Here is a 22,234-nt window from a genome sequence, read left to right as displayed (position 1 = left end):
TTTGGGGGCCTTGCCCGGTGATTTTAGACAATCTTCACAAGAATTCATTGATGCTATTTACATACTCAAAGAAGACTAACTGAGGTGACTTTATTTTTTAAGCACCCACGGTTCATAAAGTTCCTCTTTTAGCGATAAGTAAAGTATACTTGGAAGAAATCACAAGACAATTAAACAGACTCATTAAAATGCATAAAAATTAATACTCCATCTAGACATTAGACACTTTAAAAGTGACTTCAGCTTGGGGAGTGTGCTATAAGCATCATCTCATCAGTGCAGAAATGTTGGCAGATAAAATTCACTCACATCATGTGGTTCCTCAGAATTCCCCGCATGGTAAATAAATTTTTCACTCTTCAATTTTGCCTATTTCCACTGTTTTTACAAAAAAACAAACAAAAAATATTTAACATCCGTTTTAGGACTGATGAAAATTTTCTAAAATTAGATGGTGGTGATGATTACACAGCTTTGTGAATATACTAAAAGCCACTGAATTGGACAATTTAAAAGAGTGAGTTTAACGGGATATGATTTACATCTCAATAAAAACTGTTCTTAAACAATAGTTTTGTGTTGTTCCTTCTGGGATAAAAATTTTAAATAGTGTGGAAAAACATATGAATTCAAAGATTTAGAGCAAAAAAGACTTAGAGTCCATCTCAATTAGCTAATTTCTGTCTCCCTTGCCTAGGGGGTATTTTATAATTTAATACACACACAAACTGGTTCTTGTTAGTGAGATGGACCAAATGATCCCCCCAGTTATTGCAAAGATCACTGAATTGTTAGAGGGAACAAGAGGGTACTACCCAAGCAGTGTGACAGTGCTTAGTTGGGCACTTAACATTTGATGATAGAATGAATATTCTATACCTATTTCATTATAGAAATATTTAACTGAGTGACTATTACATGCTAGGCTCACTTTTAAAGGTTAGGGAAACCTCAGTGAACCAAAGTTAAAAAATAAAAACAAGTAATTAAAAATAGTATATATATTGGAAGTTTTTACATGTAATGGAGTAAAGTAAAACAGGGAAGGGGGCCAGGGAGTGTTGGGAGGACATGGTTTTATAATTTTAAATGAGGTGCTTTAGGACAGCTTCATCAAAAGAGACATTTGTGTGAAGGTTTGAGGGAGGTAAGTAAGCAAGCTAGGTGGATGTAACTGAGATGACTGTTTTTAGCAGTTGGCTTTATAAATTAGGAGTTTCAAGGACAGGGTCAGCCTACAGTTTCAAATGAGGGAATTGTCTGCATATGGATGGCATTTACTGTCAGGAAACTGGAGGAATAAATAGATGGGAAAGGTCTATCCACTGAAAAGATCCAGTTCCACCTGACCTCAATAGCTATTAAAGATCAATACCAAAAATATTGGTATTTAGAAGTGAAATTGGAGAATTTAAAGTGTAGCGGCAAGTTAAATTTAAATAACCAATGTTGATGAAAAAGAAACTATCCTATCGAGACAGTATGGCATTGGCATAAAGACAGACAAACAGGTCAAGGAACAGAACAGAAAGTCCAGAAGGAGATCCACACATACACGGCCAGTTAATCTGACAAAGGCACCAAAGCAATCCTATTAGGAAAAGAAAATCTCTTCAACAAATGGCATTAGAACAACTGCATAAATATTTGGAAAAAAGTGAACACTGGCCCCTCTCCCACCCCACACATAAAAATTTATCCGGAGATAGATTACAGATCTAACGTAAAAGTCAAAAATGTAAAGGAGAATATCTTTGCAACGCTGGAGATCTCTTAGAGAGGACACTAAAGAGCACTAACATGAAAGATAAAAAGTATAAAGCAGACTTTTTACACTCCTGTTATAAAACAAGAGTTAACATTAACAGGAGTTAACATTAAGAACTCCTGTTCAAACAAAGAAAAATGTAAAAACTTCTTTCATTATTAAGGAAACGAAAGGACAAGCTATAAACCCAGAGCAAATATTCGAGTTACATGTATGTGATAAAGGATAGATATCCAGGATATATAAAGAATTCCTATAAATTCCTACAATAAACACAAAGACCTACAAACCAGCTTCAAGTGGGCAAAAGTCTCAGACAGACACTACACAAAGGAAGATACCAGAATGGCCCATAAACACCTGGAAAAGTTCTCAAAATCATTGAGGAAATATAAATTAAAACCACAGTGAGAGACCATATCCTACCCACACCAAACACCAAATGCTGATAAGCATATGGAGCAACTGAAATTCCTACATATTGCTGATGGAAGTGTAAAAGGGCACAATGATTTTGGAAAATTATATAGCAATGTCCCAACAATTTCACTTCTAAATAACCAACAGCATGAAAACTTGTTCATAAAAAATGTGTATATTTGCAAGCAGCTTTCTCCTTAATAATCCCACACTGTGACAACCCAAATGCCCATCAAAAGGAGTAAGCAATGGTACGATGGCGTATCACTCAGCAAGAAAAAGGAATAAACATGATAGCCACAACAGGGATGGAGCTCAGAAATATTATGTTAAGCAATGAAAGCCAGACTCAAAAGAGTATGATTCCATTTACAGTGCCATTCCAGAACAGACAAGACTAACCTACAGTGATGGAAATAAGAACCGTGGTTGCCCATGGAGGGTGGCGATTGAATGAAAGGAGGTTAGAGGGAAACTTCTAGGTTGATGGAAAGGTTCTACATCTTGATTGGGGTGTTACACAGGAATATATACATTTGCCAAATCTCATCAAATTATATATTTAAGATTTGGGAATTTCACTGTATGTAAATTTTACTTCAACAAAGTAACCAAAAAGGAAACTATAATATAATTTGTTGGTATAGATTAGCATTTCTTTGGTTGAAATTTTTTGGTTCAAGACTGATTTACACTTTTAAAAATTATTGAGGACCCCAAAGAGATTTTGTTTTGTTTTGGTTTTCTGAGTGCATGGGCTGGGAACTGAATCTGGGTCTCCTGTTTTTTTAATGGGGGTTAGGTCTATTGCTATTTACCGTGTTAAAAATAAAAATGGAAAAAATAGTAATTTTTTACATACTCATTCAATAACAATAAAACCAGTGCATGTTAACATAAATACCATTTTTATGAAAATGAATACATTTTCCAAAAATAAACTTAGTAAAAAGAGTGGCATTTTACATTCTTACAATCTCCTTAACATCTGGATTGACAAAAGATGGATAGACTCTCATACCTGTTTCTCCATTCAGTCTGGGATATCAAACACAATATCATTTCTGTGAAACTCCACTGCATACTCATGAGAGAATGGTAATGAAAAAGACTAATAAAATCTTAATAATACTAAGAAATTTATTTCAACATTATTGTCTCCCTGAAAGGGTTTTGGGGACCACGTTAGAGAACCACTGGCAAAATGGGCACTCCCTTTTTCTCAACATGTTTTTAAAAAACTCTGAAGCAAAGCAGCTAAAAAATATCCATTCATTCAACAAATACTGACTGAATTTCAACTACTATGATCAATTCAGAGGATAATGGGATGCTAGATCCACAAAATATTTTAAAATGTTTACAGGTAAGGGAGATACCTCAGTTTCAAAATATCATTTCATTTCTGAATTCTGCTTAAAATTTTTAAAACACTGGCATTTCTTCAGCTAAAAGGGTTTTCAGCTACTTGAAATCAATTAATAAAATCAAATTTTAAATTTCTGACTGAAATTCACCTTTAGTATAGTGTGTCTGACTACCTAAAAAGATGGATATGATTTTCATACAATCTTGACAGTCAAGCGTGAGAGTAAAACCAGTTTCTTTGACTATGCAACTCAAAAAATTTTAGCTCAAGTTGATGCAATCTGATTTTATCATTGTGAATATTATGTTCAAATGCAACTAGGGAAACTAATGTTTGCCCTCCAAAGCTGATAATATTTATTCCCATGGTCTTAAAAGTACTATTACTCAGGCCCCATTCCAATCAAGATGACAGAGTGAGATGCTTCAGGGCTCTGTCCATCCCCAGAAATGCAGAAACATCTTTCTCCAAGAAACAGTTAAAGTACTGCAGTAACAGGGTAAGTACAGAATCAAGAAAAAGGCTACTTAAAAGCAGTAGGATCTCACTCTGGCTGGCCCCCATCCAGGTTCCAGAGGGAGCAGAATAACCCTTGTGCACATACTGGGAGCATGTATGTCTGGGCCAGTGTGTCTGGTGGTGCTGAGTGAGTTGCTGTTTCAGAATCTGCCCTGCACGTACAAAGCAGCTCCACCAAGCTCTCCTACAGAACACGGTAGGACAGCACTCAGGTTGTGCTGCCTGGGGCAAGGGAGTGCTGGCTGTGACCAGGACCACGAGGAAACTGTGCCAGGAAGAGGTGACATTCAGAATGAAGGAAATGGGGGGATTCCTTGGGCCACACATGCATGCCCAATATAAAATATGCATACCAAAAGGATCAGGGAGGCCCTTACACTTTGACCTGGAGCTATTCTCTGAACTCTATGTATGGACAAGCCCTGAAGGAGAGCACTCACACAATATGCAAAGACCAGGAAAGGGCACACAGAAAGATGCTCAGACATCACTAGGTACTAGTGAAATGAGAATTGAAACCACAATGAGATACCACAGCACATTACTGTGAGTGTAACCAGCAGCACTGAATTAGATAGGAGAATTTGGTCAGAAGAGGAAACTTTATGTCATATATGTTACTAGAATAAAAATTAAAGCAGAAAACACAGGACTGTATAACACAGTGAACCCTAGTGTCAACAGTGGACTATTAACGGCAGAAGTATAAGAAAGTTCTTTTGTGAGTTATAGCAAACATATGACACAAATACAAGGTATATAACAATAGAGGTGTGTGGAAAAAAATACACCTAGCCGTGGGGCCCCTGTTTCGCCAGTGGTGGGGAAGACACCCAGGCTGCAGTGGCCCAATAGCAGGGTCTGGAGCCATGCTTTGCCTGCACACACCGCCTCTACCGTGGGCTCCTGATGTGTGTGCATCACTTGCCTTAAGGGTGCCTCTCAGGGAAGCCCCTGCTGCCAGCAGCATGACAGGGAGGGGGGCTGTACTGGCCCTGGACCCAGCCTCACCCACCATCCCAGCAGCCCCTGAGGGCAGCCCCCGGCCATGGAGCAGCCCCTGTTCCTGACGACCACCGGCACCCCAGGTCATCTCGTGCATCCCTGTGTAGATGGCCCTGCTCATCACCTGCTACCAGATCTGCACACACCTGTGCTGCTCCAGCTGCTTCAGTGAGCAGCACTACATTACCCACATCCTCTTCATCGTGCCCATCGACGCCTTGGACTCCTGGTTCAGCGTCTTCTTCACCAGAAACCGGTCCTACATGTTCAGTACTGTACATCACTCCTACAGCTCAGTCATCTGCAATTTCCTGAGCCTGTGCTATGAATGTCTTGGAGGAGAAAGTTCCATCATGTCTGAGATCAGAAGGAAACATGTTGAGCCCAGGCATGTGCTGCCTCTAGGGTAAGACTTATTCCATCAGATTCCTGCAGTTCTGCAAAGGGGCTACCGCAGTTAGGCATGATGAAGTCCCCTGGTCCTCCAGGCCTTCGGCAGGTACTGGGACAGTGACTTTGATGCCATCATCTACAACATCTCCATCAGCCTGGCCATTTATACCCTATTCCTCTTCTACTTCGCCACCTGGGAGGTGCTTAGCCACTACAGTGCTGTCCTCAAGTTCTTCATGGTCAAGTCTGTCATTTTCCTCTCCTTCTGGCAAGGGATGCTCCTAGCCATCCCCAAGATCCACGTGGCCCATGTGTCAGTGGGTGAGGTCACTGCTGCTGCTGGCTACCAGGATTTCATCGTCTGCATGGAGATGTTCTTTGCTGCACTGGCCCTGTGGCATGCTGTCATCTACAAGGTCTATGCCAACAAGAGGTTGGACATGTGAGGCCACTGTGCCCTCATGACCAGTGTCTCCAGCAGCCTCAAGGAGACCACGAACCTACATAACCATTGCACAGGATGCCACCCACAATTTCTCACCCGCCTAACAGTAGTACATACAGTAGTTCACCCTGGAGCCTGGCCCTCCTGGCATGCCAGCACCCATGACCTCTCACACTGCCACAGCCTCAGTGGTGCCCATGACAATGACAAGACTCTGCTGCTCAGCTCTGATGACGAGTTGTAGGTGTTGGCTGCTGGAGGCAGAAGCACTGGGGACCTTGGCTGAGTGCACCCTTCCTCCAGCCTCACACCCAGGTCAGGAGATGGGCTGGCAGAGCTGATGCTGTGTTTTAGTTTACTTGACCAGAAATACTCACATGTCACTTCCAGTGGATAGCTAGATGCTGTCAGCCCAGGCTGTTCAAGAATATTTATTTTGGAAACCTGTGCTATCTGGGCCAATGCCTGAGAACTGGAACCCCTTCCCTTCTACTGTGGATGTGGCCTCTCTGTCCTCTGGCCCCTGGGGCTGCACCTTCCCCTTTCTGGTACCTGCCTCCTGGCCTGCTGAGCATAACCAGTAACCACACTGCCCTCCCACTCAGGACCCTTCTTCCTGATAGAGGTTTGGGCAGAGCCCAACCCTCCTAACCAGACTGAGGCCTGGGAACCTGGGGATCATCCTCTCTTTCAGACCAAAGGTCTGAAGCTCCACATTTCAGAGCAGCTTCCAAAGGAATGCAGTCAGGTAGGAGGAAGACAGGAAGGGTAGGAGGGTGGGGGTGGAGCCAGAAGGGGAAGGAACAGCCCCAAACTTTTCTTCCAGGGCTCCCATCCCCAAGGGCCCGGCATCCTGCCTTATCTGCCCCCAAACCCTTCTCTTTTGTACCTTAGTCATTAAAGTAGCCCTCCCTAGGCCCCCAGACCCTTATAGGTTCCTGGGTGGTGGTCGTGGAGGCGGGGCCCCCTGTTAGGCTGCTGGTGTAATGCTGGACCAAGTTCTCTGGCTAGACCTCAGGAGTGGCTAGGACCACCTGATGGTGTCACCTCTTTTTTGTCACTCCTGGAGTAAACAAGCTCCCTCTCTGGGGACTGAGATAAGGGTCAGGGTGGGGTGGTTCCATTCTAGCAGTTTTCCTGGGCCTCTCTTTCCCACTCTCTCCTTGGGGGTCCATGGAGGCCTGTGGGTGGGGTACAGGAGGCCAGTTCTCAGGCCTCTGGCAGGTACCATGTTGTCTGGGAAGGCCATGGGCAGATGCAGGCTCTTTAGGACAAAGCTCTGTCCCCATTCCCACCATTTGCTTTCACAAATCTGCCTCTCCAACTGGCCACCCTTTCTTCCAGGCCACAGTATGTTACTGATTCCCCTTGGTCTTGCCCCCTTGGTCTGTGCTCAGCTTAGCACCTGCCTAATAGCACAGTGAGTGGGGAGAGCCGGTGGCAGGGGGCTGGCGGTCCCCAGGGAGGAACAGGGCTCTGGGAACCTGTTCCTGGTGGCTCCATACAGTGGCACCCCCCATCTTCCCACATAACTGACTTTGCAAATTTTTAGAAAAATTTCCAGATAGATAGTTCTATGTAAATAAATTTTTTAAAAAACTTGAAAAACTAACTGAATGACGTATGAGAAGACAGAGTTCCTAGTCTTTATTCTATTTTATTTATTTATTTATTTTACATGGGCAGGCACTGGGAACCGAACCCGGGTCCTCTGGCATGGCACGCGAGCATTCTTGCCTGCTGAGCCACCGTGGCCCGCCTGAGTTCCTAGTCTTGTATCTTGTGAACAAATGCCATAGAGTTCCACTATGGCATTCAGGGAACTTAAAGATAAGACATTTAAATCACCCAATCTGAGGAGCAGAAAGAAGGATGAAGAAAAGTGAACAAAGCCTGAGGAACCTGTGGGACACCATCAAGTGCACCAATATATGCATCATGGTAGCCCAGAAGGAGAAGAAAGAGAGAAAGGGGCAGAGAATAATAATGAAATTATGGCTGGAAACTTCCCAAATCTAATGAAAGAAGCTCAATGAACCTCAAAGAAGATAAACCCAAATACACCCAACACTGTGCCATGTTTAATCCAACTGTCAAATGCCAAAGATAAAGAGAGATTTCTGAAAGACTCAAGAGAGAAGCAAAGTGTCACAAGCAAGGCAGACTCAGTAAGAGTCAATGTCAACTTCTCACTGGGAACCATGGAAGCAAGAAGGCAGTGGGATGACAAATATAAAGCGCTTAGAGCATAAAACTGCCAGCCAGGAATTCTACATCTGACAAAACTGTCTTCCGCAAATGAGGGAGGGATTAAGACATTCCTAGATAAGCAAAAGCTGAGGAAGTTCATCACCTCTAGACTGGCCCTACGAGATATGCTAAAGAGAGTTCTGCACGTTGAAAAGAAAGGATACCAGACAATAGACTGAAGCTCTATGAAGAAACAGAGATCTCCAATTAGGGCAACAACATAGGAAAACATAAATACCAGTACTATTATATATTGGTTTGTAACTCCACTTTATACTTCTTAAAGGATCTAACAGGCAAATGCATAAAATGTAATGATTAATCAGTGGTTTTGGACTCAATGAATAAACATGCAATTTATGACAAGAACTACATAAAGGTGGGGTGATTGAGAGATATAGGAACACAGCTTGTGGATAGTATGAAGTTAAACTGGTATCAAAGCAAACAAGGTTGTTCTAAATTTAGAAAGTTACATTTATGCCAAATCTTAACTACAAAGAAAATATGAAAGAATTGCAAGCTCTTAGAGACAGAAATTAGAGTACAGGTTGCCAGAGCAGGAGGACAGGGGTATGAAGAGTTCATGCATAATGGATACAGTATTTCTGTTTGGGGAAATAGAAAGTTTTGGTAATGGAAGGTGGTAAAGGTGCCACAATATTGTGAATGTGGTTAATCCTGTTGGATGGTATGACTCGGAGCGGTTGAGAATGGAAGGTTTATATTGTATATATGATCCCACAATTAAAAAAAAAAAAGAGAGAGCAAGTAAACAGAGAATGGCAATTAAAAGCAATATATTATTCTGGATGGGATCTAGCAAAGGAGAAGAAAAACATCAAACGGACATTAGTGTGACTTGTGAGAAAATTGGAATATGGACTGTAAGCTTTTCATCAATATTAAATTTCTTGGACTTGATAATGGTACTTATGGTAGCTACAAAATATTTTGATTGTTACAAAATGTGTATGACAGTATTGAGTATTCAAGGAGCATGACATATACAACCTTCACTCAAGTGTTCAGAAAATGGGCTGACAGACGTTTGTATAAGTAGATAGAAAGAATGGCAAATGTGACAAAATGTTAAAAGTGGTGGTTCTGGGTTTCTAGAAGTACAGGGGTATGCTGGAGTTCTCCATACAGGGTTTGTATTATTTTTATAACTGCTCTGTTTGAAAGTATTTCAAATATAAAATTAAATACTATTCAATTTGTAACATTAATTAAAAATTTAGTTGTAACATAGTTTCAAAATCTTCAAAGGCATATATGAAACATCTGATAAGTTTAATATACTGAAATAAATTCAATTAAACTTCCTTATATTGATACATACAATACAATTCCTAAAATTTACCCATCCCATTTCAGCAGTAGCAAAGATTGGGTGGGTCTATCTTTTCTTGGACAACTGAGATTGTAAGGTACCTTCTACCTAGTTCCAGGTTTGAATTCATACAAATACATAAATTACAATGTTCTGTCTGCATATCTAGGACACCGTTCTGAAACCCAACACAAACCAGCATTACAATCAGGCCTGAGTCAGACATAAGGTGATGGAGTTAGCTCAAGGGCTGTGTCTTTTAACCTGCTCCTAGATATCTTCAATTAAAAACAGCCTAGATGGAAATAGCCCAAATGTCCATCAATGGATGAGTGGCTAAACAAGCTGTGGTATATACATACAATGGCATATTATGCAGCTGTAAGACAGAATAAAGTCATGGAGCATGTAAGAACATGGATGGACCTTGAGGACAATATGCTGAGTGAGATTAGCCAGAAACAAAAGGACAAATATTGTATGTCTCACTAATATGAGCTAATATTAACAAGTGAACTTGGAGAACTGAAATTAAGAACACAGGTTATCAGGAGATAGAACAGAAAGAGACTGGGCAATTGGTGCTGAAGGAATACAAATTGTGCAACAGGACTGACTGTAAAAATCCAGAAATGAATAGCACAATACTACCTGACTGTAGCATAGTAACCTAAGTACACTGAATGAAACTGAATGTGAGTATGACAGAGGGAGGAGGGCTGGGGGCACAAATGGAACCAGAAGGAAAAACAGAATGAAAGACTGACATGGTATAATTTAGGAATGCCTAGAGCATACAATGATGGTGATTAAATGTACACATTTAAAAATGTTTTTGTATAAGGGAGAACAAATGAATGTCAGAACTGCAGGGTGTTGAAAATAGATAGTATATGGGGAAAAGCACAATCACTGTAAGCTAGGGTCTATAGTCAACATTAACACATCAATATGCTTCTACTGAATGTAAAAAAGGCCAAAACTAAATGTCAACAGACAGGAGGACTGGGAAAGGGGTGTGGATTCTGTGTGGAAGAAAAGGAAATGTTTTCAGATAGAGTATCGTGGTGAAAGCATGCCTATACAATTAGGCTGGATTGTATGATGTGTAAATAAAACTGTTTAAAAATGAAAAAATAAAAATAAAAAAAAATGCTAAATAAAGCAAACAAGCAAACAAAAAACAGCCTAGAGCCTCAGAAGCAGGTCAGCCCAAGTCCAAGATGGGAGTTCCAAGACCAGTCACATGCCTTTCTATTAAATACATCTTTAAAACAAAACAAAACAAACATAACCTAAGAACTTGGTTTCCTACTTTAAGTTTATTATATTACTTTCATGCAATTAGTTGGTCTCACTATTTGATTTTACCATATATTTTCATAATTTGAGATAGAAAAGTGTTTCTTATTTTTGATATTTTAAATTATATATTTATAGTTTATAACAATAAATGTGGCTATGCATAGCAAGGAGGTGTGGATGATTTTACTTATTTTAGAAGATGGTTCACCTACTTCAATTGTAATAAGTTATAACTGCATAAAACTGATTTTCATGCTGGATTTCTAAAATTTAGAACTGTCAAACTTTAGTAGCATAGTAAATCCACTTCCTTCACTTGATTTATCAGCATTACTGGATTAATAGGAAAGTTTATAGCACTATCACAAAGTCAAAACATATTTATGAGAATACCTACACACTAGTTTTCCGGTTTGGAAAGAAGGTGTTCTTGGGGCAGCTGGATTCGCTCACTTCGGGCCTCCCCAGGGCGTTCGCCCGGCTGGAAGGAAGTACAGGCAACACAGTAGGGCAAATCTCCTCCTAGGAACAGGGTGAGTATTCTTTGCTCACCCTTACCTCCAAGAATAATTAAGATTTGGGTGCCGTAACAGGCCTAAAGTAACCGACACGGAAATGAGAAGTGAGGAGAGTGAATTAAGGTGAGGTTGTGCTGGCCGTAAGGAAGTGATCTTAACGACAGAACAGCAACGAGATGCATGGTGTGTGCACACACTGGTCGCCCACTGCGCTCCTTCCCTGGCCTGGCCCTGCAGCAGCGACAACTGCCAAGTACGGCATTGGGATGCTGAGAGCAACGCTTCCACTAATACCTCTCCTCAACCCAAAGAGGATCTGAGGCTGCTTTGTTACTGGCAGTTTTACTGGCAGGGAAAGGGAAAAAGGCATTTCCTGATCATAATGGAAATTGCTTGTGCTCTATATCAAGCGACGTCCTGTCTCAGAACTTGAATGTACTCCAGCTGAACTGGGAGCCCCATCCTAGGTAGTGGGAGGTCTGGCGAAGGTAGACTTGCCTGAAGAGAATGGCGGATCCTTGGATGCAATGCTGGCATGAGGCTGCTTTTAATAGGTTGTATGTAACTCGGAACAGAAGTGCAGACGAGGACTTCCGATCCCCGAAACAAGACTTTGGAGACTATGCAATAAAAATATCGAACAAGAGAAAATACAGAGAAACAGAGATGGACTAAGTAACAGACGCTTCCCTTTGGACAGCAAATAGGACTCTGCCTCTTTTTCATACTCTGAACGTTTCAGACTTTTCTTTTCACCACACCTACTTTTTCCAAATGAATCTAACAATTTGCTTGTGATCTGCTTCAGCGAGCTCAACAGTCTGATTTAACTTCCTTTTTAAATAATCTGAAACACTTTTGACTGCTTACCATCAGAGAGAGAGAATTTCTCGGGTGAGTTGAATTTCGGGTTCCTTCCTGCTTGCTGACACACAATACCTCTGTGCTGTTATCTGACATGTACGATGGTTTCCCTTCTGTTTCCTTCCCGACTATTCTGAGCATAGTGAAATACCTGTACACAGGAGGCCAGCCTTTTTCCTTTTTCCTAAAGAAGATTTATTCTGCTAAGAAAGATTACACAGTGTCCTAAAACACAAAATCAGATCCAAGTAAGGGAGCCGGCCTTCTGAGATCTTCTAGTTACTTCTGATAAGATAGGTTATGTCAATCATATTCTGAAGGAAAATAACCAAAAGGTTTATTTTTCAGTGGCAGTAAGAGAACGCATAGTTATTCAGGAAAAATAATTTTCTACAGAAAAAAAATGCTTTCGTAGGAATTTGGTGGGTAATGAGGAGTTACAGGAAGAGAAAATGGGTTTTCCCTTCAGGGGTGCTTAAGGGAATATTTTATCTCAGGTCTGGTTAAAAATGGCACAACTCTCAGTGTGTACATGTGTTCTTCGGGTATGTTCATACTATGGCAACTGGAAACTTACAAAGGCCTAGAAGGCAAGCCCCATGTCAAATTTAACTTGCAGTTGTGCCCAGCATTGCGCCAACGACAGATGGGTGCGTAATAAACGTTCTGGGACTATGATGTTAATTCTTATTACATAAAAAACAAACAAACAGAGCTGCATCAATTAATTAAAGGCTGGAACAAACTGTCTTTCATTTTAGAATATGAAGCTTTTTGTCCAGGTACAATCTTTTTTTATCCTTAACACTTCTGAAGATTCTATATTTTAAGAGAAGAATAGAGGCTGTAGAGTCAGAAAACCCAGTTTCAATGCAGGTCCCACTATTTACTGGCAAAGTGATCTTGGGCAATTCATTTAAAACCTCCTTTGCTGCCATTTCTTCATCTGTAAAGCTGGGTATACAATAAAATACCTGCCTTCTATGTAAGTCAGAGATGTCTTGAGAATCAAAAGCTACAGTGTTTGTGAAAGTACTTTATGCACACCAATTCATAATCCGAATGTAAACTGGAGCTGTTACTATTTACAGTATTTTAAGGCAATCTGAAGTTGACACCGCGCAGTCGGACAACAGAGGAAGACTGTTGAAACAGGACAGACCTGGGCTCGAGCCATCCTGCTGCTGCCCGGTGCTTCTGCAGAGAGTTATCACCACGCGTGTGTTAGAGCACAGGCTGAGGCATGGATAGATTAGACGCCTGCCCAAGTAGTACAGCTTTCCTAAATGACCAAGCTAGAATCAGAACAAAGGAGAGGAAACACATGGTGCCAAAGGTTTGCAACTGCCTTATGATCATGGTATACCTTCACCTACTAGAATTTAGGGCAATATACCTAAGGAATTCAGTGAGTCAAACACAAAAGCACAGACATAAAACAATATTACAAAGAACCTAAAGTTATAAACTATTTACTTGGCTCACCTACAGCAACCTGCTTTGCGGAGCACTGTACACTGTTCTCTTACAGATCAATACACACACACACTTCTTTGGCACTGGTAGGATATCATGTTTCATCTCTTACTTTGTGCTAAAAGCTAGCTGTACTCTGCACTACTACACATCACACTGTCTGCCTGCATCAACCACCTATCCTACAGGGCAACAGTGAGTGCACTTTCCCCATTCGTCAGAGACGTGGTCCTGCATCCTGGTCCTGTGTGTAACTACGGGAGTCACTGCCACGTCAACAAGGAACTGACTTTGAGAACACCAACTACGGTAAAAGGAAGGTTCAGCCTAAAGGTTTCAAATCCTGGCTCAACACTGTACTAGGGCTGCAGGACTCAACAACAAGTTATATCTCAGACAATTTGGGTATATCACATTGTATGCAATTAATGTGTTTTGAAAACATTTGTATGCAAATCAAATTTTTCTGAAGATTTTAAAGGCACAAGGAAAAAAACTTTAAAGGACTTCTGTATTTTAAAAATAATCACTTATTCCATTTATCGACTTTATAAATGCTCATTAGCATATATGGTGTTTCCTGAAAGGGAATAAAATTCATCCTGTGCTAACAAGCAAAACAAGCAATACTGAAGAACTCTAGGTCCCCTGAGGCAGAGTTTTCTCTTGTAGGCAGAATTTAGATTGGAAGAGCTTCAGTGGGAAAGAGGTTTTGTAGAGACCAAATCCCATATGTCATCAGATGTCAAGACACCCAATCTTTGAATTATTGTAATTTTAAAAACGGGCAGAGTAAGCAGGATAAAGTAGACTATTATAAGACTATTTCATACAGAAAGATGTTTCCTACTCACTCAAAACCATGTGTTCATGGTGGGTGAGGGGCGGGGGGGTGGGGAACATCTTCAAACAGAGCAAGATTCCAAGCAAGAATATACATTTTAATAGATACTTAACTGCTTCTTTCTTTTGACATTGAGAATTATATGTATTTATAAAGCAAACTTGAAATAGAAACTGGATATTTACCTAAGAGATTCAAAAAGTCTAGGGATCAAAAGGAGAAAGTAATGAGACCTCTGTATGGGGAAAGTAAAATATCAAGGGACCAAGAAATGAATAACAGAGCTCAAAGCCTCTAGTCACCTCTTGTTTACTCTTCTGATGATGTATATTTACAATGAGCTTTGTAGAGACCAGCTCTACTTCTGTATTCTTAACAGAAAGAAAAATCATGGTTCGATTAACCAAGGCACGAAATATCCTTATAAAATATAACAGAAATCAAGGATGGTAGGCAATAAATAGAGGACTGATGCCCCTGATTCCACCTTTACCAAAAGAATAGTTTTATTCTGAGATCAACACATTTGTTTCAGCTACCTCTTTCCCATTTCCAGTTTCAAAGGATAACATTTCCAAAGCCCACCCAAAGATCTCTTCATACAAGTTGAAAGAAAGGAAGATAATTCTGTTTACACCCCTTCTGCTTAGATTAAAAACAAAATAATTGAAAGGATTTATAAAAAGGTTACACTTAACGGAAGGGAGGGAACAGTATTGAGGGGATAAGAATGGAAACTAGATTTCTTTACTATACCTTATTTTGTAGTTTTGACTTTGAAATTTGAAAATATTTTCTATAACCATAAAAATTATATCAAAATAGAAAACAAGAACCCCTAAAAATTGGAAGTAAATGAAACAAATGAATCTAATAAGTTAGTAATTTAATTACACAGAAAGGAATGCATTGCAAGTGATTTTCAAATATAACATTCTACTGTGCATCCAAAGGATAAAAGGAACTGTGCCTATTTGAAAGGATTATGTACCCTAGAAAAGCCATATTTTAATCCTGATCCATCTTATGGAAGTAGGGGTTTCTTTTAATCCCTATTCAGCACTTTAGGTTGGAAACTTGATTAGATTATCTCCGCAGAGATGCGGCTTGCCCAATCACGTGACTTTGATTAGAGGGAGATGTGACCCCACCCATTCCAGGTGGGTCTTGATTAGTTTACTGGAAGCCTTTAAAAAAGGAAGCATTTTGGAGAGCTGGAGAGAGCCATGAGAATCATGCGAGTCCACACAGCCAGAGACCTTTGGAAATGAAGAAGGAGAACGCCACCGGGAAAGCTTCAGGAAACAAGAAGCTTGGAGAGAGAGCTAGCAGACATCGTCATGTTCGCCATATGCCTTTCCAGTACATCATCAGCCTCCTTGAACCAAGGTATTTTTGCCTTAGACTGGACATTTCTATAGCCTTGCTTTAATTGGAACATTTTCGCAGCCTCAGAACTTTAAACTTGCAACTTAATAAATTCCCTCTTTTAAAAGCCGTTCTGTTTCTGGTATATAGCATCTGGCAGCTAGCAAACTAGAACAGGAACTAAAAAGAAATTATAAACGTATTTCAACAATCATATTGTTAGTAATTTTTTGTTAGTATATCTGTGTTTGTATGTATATATACACATACCTTATAATAAAGCAAATAAGTGTTATATTAATGATTTAGGCACCATGAAATGGAAATTAAGGGAAAATAAATATATCGGAAATACATAATGATATGAACTCATGATGTTTTTTCCTTTAAAAAAAAAAAGGCTTTCTTTCTTCCCCAACGAAAACGACTAAAATCCCACAGTCAGCCCAGCATCAGTGAACTTCTAACCACTCAGATTATTGTCACTAAATATTATTTCCTACTAAAATGAAATATGTTTCCTTAGAAAAATAGATGGCTTTAGGTCTATGACAGGAAATACACATGATAAACCTGAAACATCTTTTTGCATCAGAAAGCTAGGCAACTACCAAAGACAACTGGATTACTGTATGAAGATTATAAAGAAGGAAGGAGGGAAGGAACGCAGGGAGAGGATGGAAGAAGGGAAGGGAGGGAAGGAGGGATGAGACAGTCAACAGGAGTCTTGTCAAGAGGACACAAAAGACCACTTCAAGGGACTCCCTCTGAACAAAGATGGAAAAAGTTACCTACAACAGATTTAAACAAATCCAATGCATGTGTTCATACAACACTTCAGGAGAATGGTAGGGAACCAACACAACCCTTCCAAAAAACAGTAAATTCTTTATAGAAGAATTTCAGCTAATAAATGTAGAAGGCAGGATAGAAAAACAGTATCACCACTCTGCAGCCCCTAATGAAAATAAATATGTAGACAGTGATCAACAATGGATGCTAAAGTCATTAGGTGCAAGGCTGCCTGAGAACTTCATCATGATGTGTCAGGCTGACAATGCCTGAACCCAGGAATCAATTCTACATCACAAAAGACAGCAGAGAAGACAGCAGACTGCAGGCACACCTATGGTACGGTTTGTGTAACTATGAAATATTCATGCCAAGACATTCAAACCTAAATCTAGTTGAGCCTCTAGATAGAACCAAAAGTTTACAGGAAACTCAGGAGGTAAAGAAACATGTTAAATGACACCATGGGAGTGCAATCAGCAATACCTAGACTGTAGAATTTTCTATTGGACATGACCAGGCTTCATCAACAATAAAAAAAAATGGCAAGAAAAAAATGGAGGAGGAATGAGGAAATCTAGACATTAAAAAAGATTTAAGAGATTTATAAACCAAATGTAATACGTGGACATTTGGGATCTTTATTCTAAAACAAACCAGCTATTATATGATATTTATGAGACAATCAGGGAAATCTGAATACTAACTAAATACTTGATGATAACTAAGAAATTATTATTTAGGTAATGATAATAACATTTTAAAGAGTTTTCAATATTTTCAAGATACATACTGAAATGCTTACAGGTGAAATGATGTATCTTGGATTGGCTTTAAAATCATGGGAATGAAAAAAAATTCCCGGGGGATGAAGGATGGTGAGGTTTTTAGATAGAACAAAGCTAGGGACATGACGATAATTGTTGAAGCTGAACGATGGATATAGGGAGCTCATTATATTTCTCTACTAGTATGCCTGTTTGAAATTTTCCATGATAAAAAGTTATCAAAATGGGATTATACACTTAAAAATATATTTCTTTTTTTCTTTATACCCTAGTCAAACAACATAAATCCACTACCTGTCATTTTGTCCATTCAAGTATAGCTTAACCGATTGTGGCTGTCCTAGAAAACTGCTCTTATTTGTCAAAGATAATTATTGTTCTAGAAGAGGTAAGAATGAACCCTCGGAGTCAGGCAAAAGTCTCTAGCACGATGTCTCACCACCATATGCTTACAGAATGCCAGAACTGGAAAAGACTTTGTGATCTTCCAACTTTGTTTTAAAGAACCTCAAGACCCCAGAGCGTCTCAGAAGTCAGGGGCTAGATAAAGAAGGCCTGGAAGCTCAGACCCTGCTCCAGACAGAGCAATTCCTCTTCCACCCTCTCTTTAAACAAGGGCAAGAAGAGGTGAATGTTCTATAAAAAGATGACTCTCAGTTTCCCTAAAGTAATTCCTGGCCATAAGCTCAAAAACTCAACCTAACTTTGTGAAGGAAAATTACAATGAATTTTGGCTCACAATGCCTTTTTTATTTTCTTTCTTCTAAACATTCCCCAATGACCCCAGAGCCTACCAGTTTGTTAGTCGTAGATAAGGTTTTTATATCTGAATCATTTTTCCTGGATGAATAGTTCTCACCTGCCAAGTTGGTGCTCCCTGTTCTTTTTCATCTAGAAGCCTCCAAAGACATTTTTGTAGGAATGATGGGTATCAAGCACAGTCAGACTGTGCTGCTCGTCGTTAATCCCCTGCTTCAGCTACTGTCACATAATCTACCATTCTCTTCCAGGTGTCCAATCTCCACTGGCCTCTGATGACACACCTGCAGTTCCAGGACGGCAACCACTCTGCCTGCACAGCGTACACACGTCTAGCCTCAAGCTGCCCCTTAGAGCACCAAGCACTCTTTGCCCACTGTTCCTCCTGGCAACCTGTCACTGTCTACTTCCTAATCTCTAGTCATCTCTTCTCTCAGGCTGAGACAAACTGCGTCCAGCTTTTTTAAGAGGTTGTCCCCAGCAGAGCTGGTTGAGCTTCTAATGAAAACAGTTCTCTTTTTATTACAGCCCTCTTCTTTTCAGGGCAAATTAGTAATTGGGTAAGGAATAGAACAGTATGAGGCGAGCACAAGACTTGTGGTGCCCTGGGAACTAGTGATGCGTCCCCTTCAGGCCCTAACACAAATCTGGCTAATTTCGGGTAGAATTCTTGCGCCTTTCCTGATGAATAAGAGATGCAGATAGATTCTGCTCTAATGACCCTGGTCACTGAATGACAAGAATAAGTTACCCCAATCATTTCCTAAGAGAAAAGGATGTGTCTTTGCCCAGGACTCCCAGAGGACCTCTGGGTGGGGTGACTTGTCACCAATTCTATGCCCTAACCTAATCAAGTCTGAGTCCAGACAAGGTGCCCTTTATCTCTAGGGAGTGAGACTTCAAAACCAAGGTGGTTTGGTTCTAGTGATTAAATATATTCAGAGTTGAATAATTCTTATTCACCACTAACATTTTCTAAATATAATTTTCACTTCTAGGAAGATATCGTCTTAGCTTTATATTTTCAATTTCTTTATTTGACTTCAGCTTGTCAGTAAGTTCCTGGTATGAACTGTTCACACACAGAAGACACCTGTTAGACTATGCTCCTTTCTGGCTCCTATAATAATTCAATTCCAAAGCAGTCAGGAAGGGTAAACAAAGGACCAACTAAGCACTTGCCTAGAGTCCTGATCTATCATTCTCAGGAAATAAATCTTTGAGATTTTTAACCACATTCACGAAAGAACAGAGGGTTTCACTCAAATTAATACAGCAAGTACATGTTAAATAGAATCAGTTGGCTAAACTTTCTGTCCCCATCTCATTTCTATTGTAAGAAATCCTTCTCTGTTTCCAAATTGTAGATATTTATATTTTCTCCTAAAATTTTAAATTTTTGTCCATTCACATTTAAGTGTTTAATCTAGAACTGATATTTGTGTATATGAAATACAGAGCCATTACCCTTTTTTCATATTAAATGATTATGCCAGCACCATTTCCCTCATTGACCTACTATGACAGCTCTATTACTTCTCCAGGTTTCCTTTCAAGGAGGGGTCTTTGGGGCTTTTTCCTCCATTCCACTGGCAGTCTATCTCCAGGCCTATTCGACATTGTCTTAATCACTAATGATACGTAATCAGTCTTGACATGTAGTAGGGCAAATGCCTTCCCTTCTTCCATCACGGTTCTTTAGTAATAACTTGGCTCTTCAATGTCCTTGTACTTCAATATACATTTTGGACTCCAGTCTCAATTTCCAAGGAAAAGTCCATTAGGATTTTAATTAAGAGTGCACTGAATCCACAGATCAGTCTGGCAAGCAAATTTATATCACAAGTTTTTCTTTTCACTAACTTTTATGTCTTTCAATAAGTCTTGCTATTATACTTTTTTTTTTTTAAAGATATACTCCTTGATATGTGACTTTTTAATAGCTACTCTAAATTTCTCCCCCAGTTTTAATTGTATTTCTATCTGTTGCTGGTACACAGGAATAAAACTTGCTGATTTTACATATAGCAACCTTGCTAAACTTAATTACTAATTCTAAAGATTTTTCTATAGATTTACTTAGAGGTTTCCTATGTAGACAAGCATGTGATCTGTGGATAATGGCAATGGTGTGTTCTTCATTTTTAAATCTTTTGTGCCTTTTATGTCCCTAGTTGTGGCGTCCAAATAATGTGAAATAGAAGAGATGATAGCATGCACTGTTTTTTAGGAACTGTTTTTAATATCTCACTATCAAGTAAGTTATTTGTTGTAGGTTTTGATCAGATTAAAGAGGGTCTCTTCTATTTCTGATGTGCTATTTATTAATCATGAACCTAATTTTGCTAAATTTTTTTTTTCAGGATATCATTTGGTTTTCCCCTATAATCTATTAATGTTACCAATACAGTGAATGGCATTTATAAAATTCAAGCATGGGTCCAATATTTCAGATTCTGACTCATCTGCCCTACATTAGTATCCTTTACACCACATCCAGTGACATGGATGAAACAAATATCAATACCTTTAACAAATATAATCCTTGGGTAAAACTTAACAAATTAGAAGATCAGAGCTCAGCATAAATTTAATAAATTAGGTAGAAGGGTAAATAATTATCCCTACAGAAAAGAGCCAAGATGAAAATACATCCTGTAATTATAAATTTGATAACATGATGTAGGCTAGTTTTCCACAGAACAACTCAAAAGTATTTTCTGGAAACAAATAAGCGTGTCATCAAAATGGAGTATTCATTTTGCGTATCCTCTAATCTTGCAGTATTTTTGGTTCTAGGTGTTAAGTGGGTGTTGCTGTTTTTCTAGAACCAACCTAAAAGCCCAATAAAACCCACAACACTACAATAAAGACCACTGGTTAACAGAAGTGCAAATTTCAGTAATTCAAAATGAAAACAACATTCAGAATGAAAACAGAATGAAAAACAGTCCCCCCCAGGCTGACAACATTAAGAGACACTGCAGAGGTTCTCTAAAACTTCAGTATGGGAGAAAATCATTGGTCCAGATTTCATTATGGAATCATAGGATTTTCAGAGAAGAGAACTCAGTTCATATAGCACAACTTTCTCATTTAACTCACCCAGATTGTTAACAGAAAAATGAGTTTCTTGGTAATTATCACATGGGAAGGTTTAAAAATCCATAATACCTGTGATGTCATTATGATGGTAACAAACTAGTTTCCCTTGGCATGTCTTATTTTGCATTAAGTTGACATGACATCCGCCCTATGGTTTAATGCTTCTCTGGGCCAGTGCCCTTCAAGCTGCACCCGTGATGCCACCCCATGGCGCCAAGGACTGAAGAACGGACTGGGAGGAGAACAGGTTCTCGAGAAGGAATAAAGAGAGCAAAAAGAGGTCACTGTGACTGAGCACTGCCAGTGCTGAGGTGGGTCCTCAGGCACTTGATGTACTCACACCTTAAACAGAAGCATGGATAGTTAGGAAAGGAATGTTATCGTGGGGGGAGGGGGCTGTGGTTTCCATAATACATACAGAAAGTAAAGCTCAAGTATTTTTGTCCGATAAGGACATGAAGAAGACGCAGTGATTCCCGCTGAAGTAGAGATGGGAGGTGGGGAGGAGAGTGAGCAGGGATCCCTCTACGGAGCTCTGTATCAATCTCTCAAGATGGTGATATTTTAATTATTTTCTTGTTAAATTTCAATTACACAAATGGTTCCCTGGTTAAAATAAATATCTGAAAAATCCTCATTCTGTTTTACTGGCAAATTAGTTAGACATGATTTAATACTTTCTATGCAAACTATGATTTGTCTGGCTCCTCTGGTTCTATTTAAAAACATGCATTTCTTGCTCTCTTTTTAAAATTTTATAGACCTTATGCTTTGTGCTGGTTTAAAAGGATGTATGCCCCCTAGAAAAACCATGTTTTAATCAAAATCCCATTTCATAAAGGTAGAATAATACCTATTCAATACCATATGTTTGAAACTGATATCAGATCATCTCCTGGGATGATGTGAT

The 22,234-nt window shown here is 39.5% G+C and overlaps 1 protein-coding gene and 1 pseudogene across 14 annotated transcripts in view; one reads left to right on the top strand and one right to left on the bottom strand.

Moving 5' to 3' along the window:
• The window catches only part of OSBPL1A (oxysterol binding protein like 1A), a 264,203-nt gene that overhangs the window by 47,246 nt on the left and 194,723 nt on the right, over positions 1-22,234 (bottom strand). The gene's annotated exons all lie outside the window — the stretch shown is intronic.
• On the top strand, positions 5,189-6,163 carry LOC143662763 (transmembrane protein 184B pseudogene; annotated as a pseudogene).

Source organism: Tamandua tetradactyla, chromosome 18 (assembly GCF_023851605.1).
Source record: "Tamandua tetradactyla isolate mTamTet1 chromosome 18, mTamTet1.pri, whole genome shotgun sequence".
NCBI classification, from domain to species: domain Eukaryota; kingdom Metazoa; phylum Chordata; class Mammalia; order Pilosa; family Myrmecophagidae; genus Tamandua; species Tamandua tetradactyla.
Note: the sequence above shows the minus strand (reverse complement) of the source record. Positions and strands in the feature narration are given on the sequence as shown.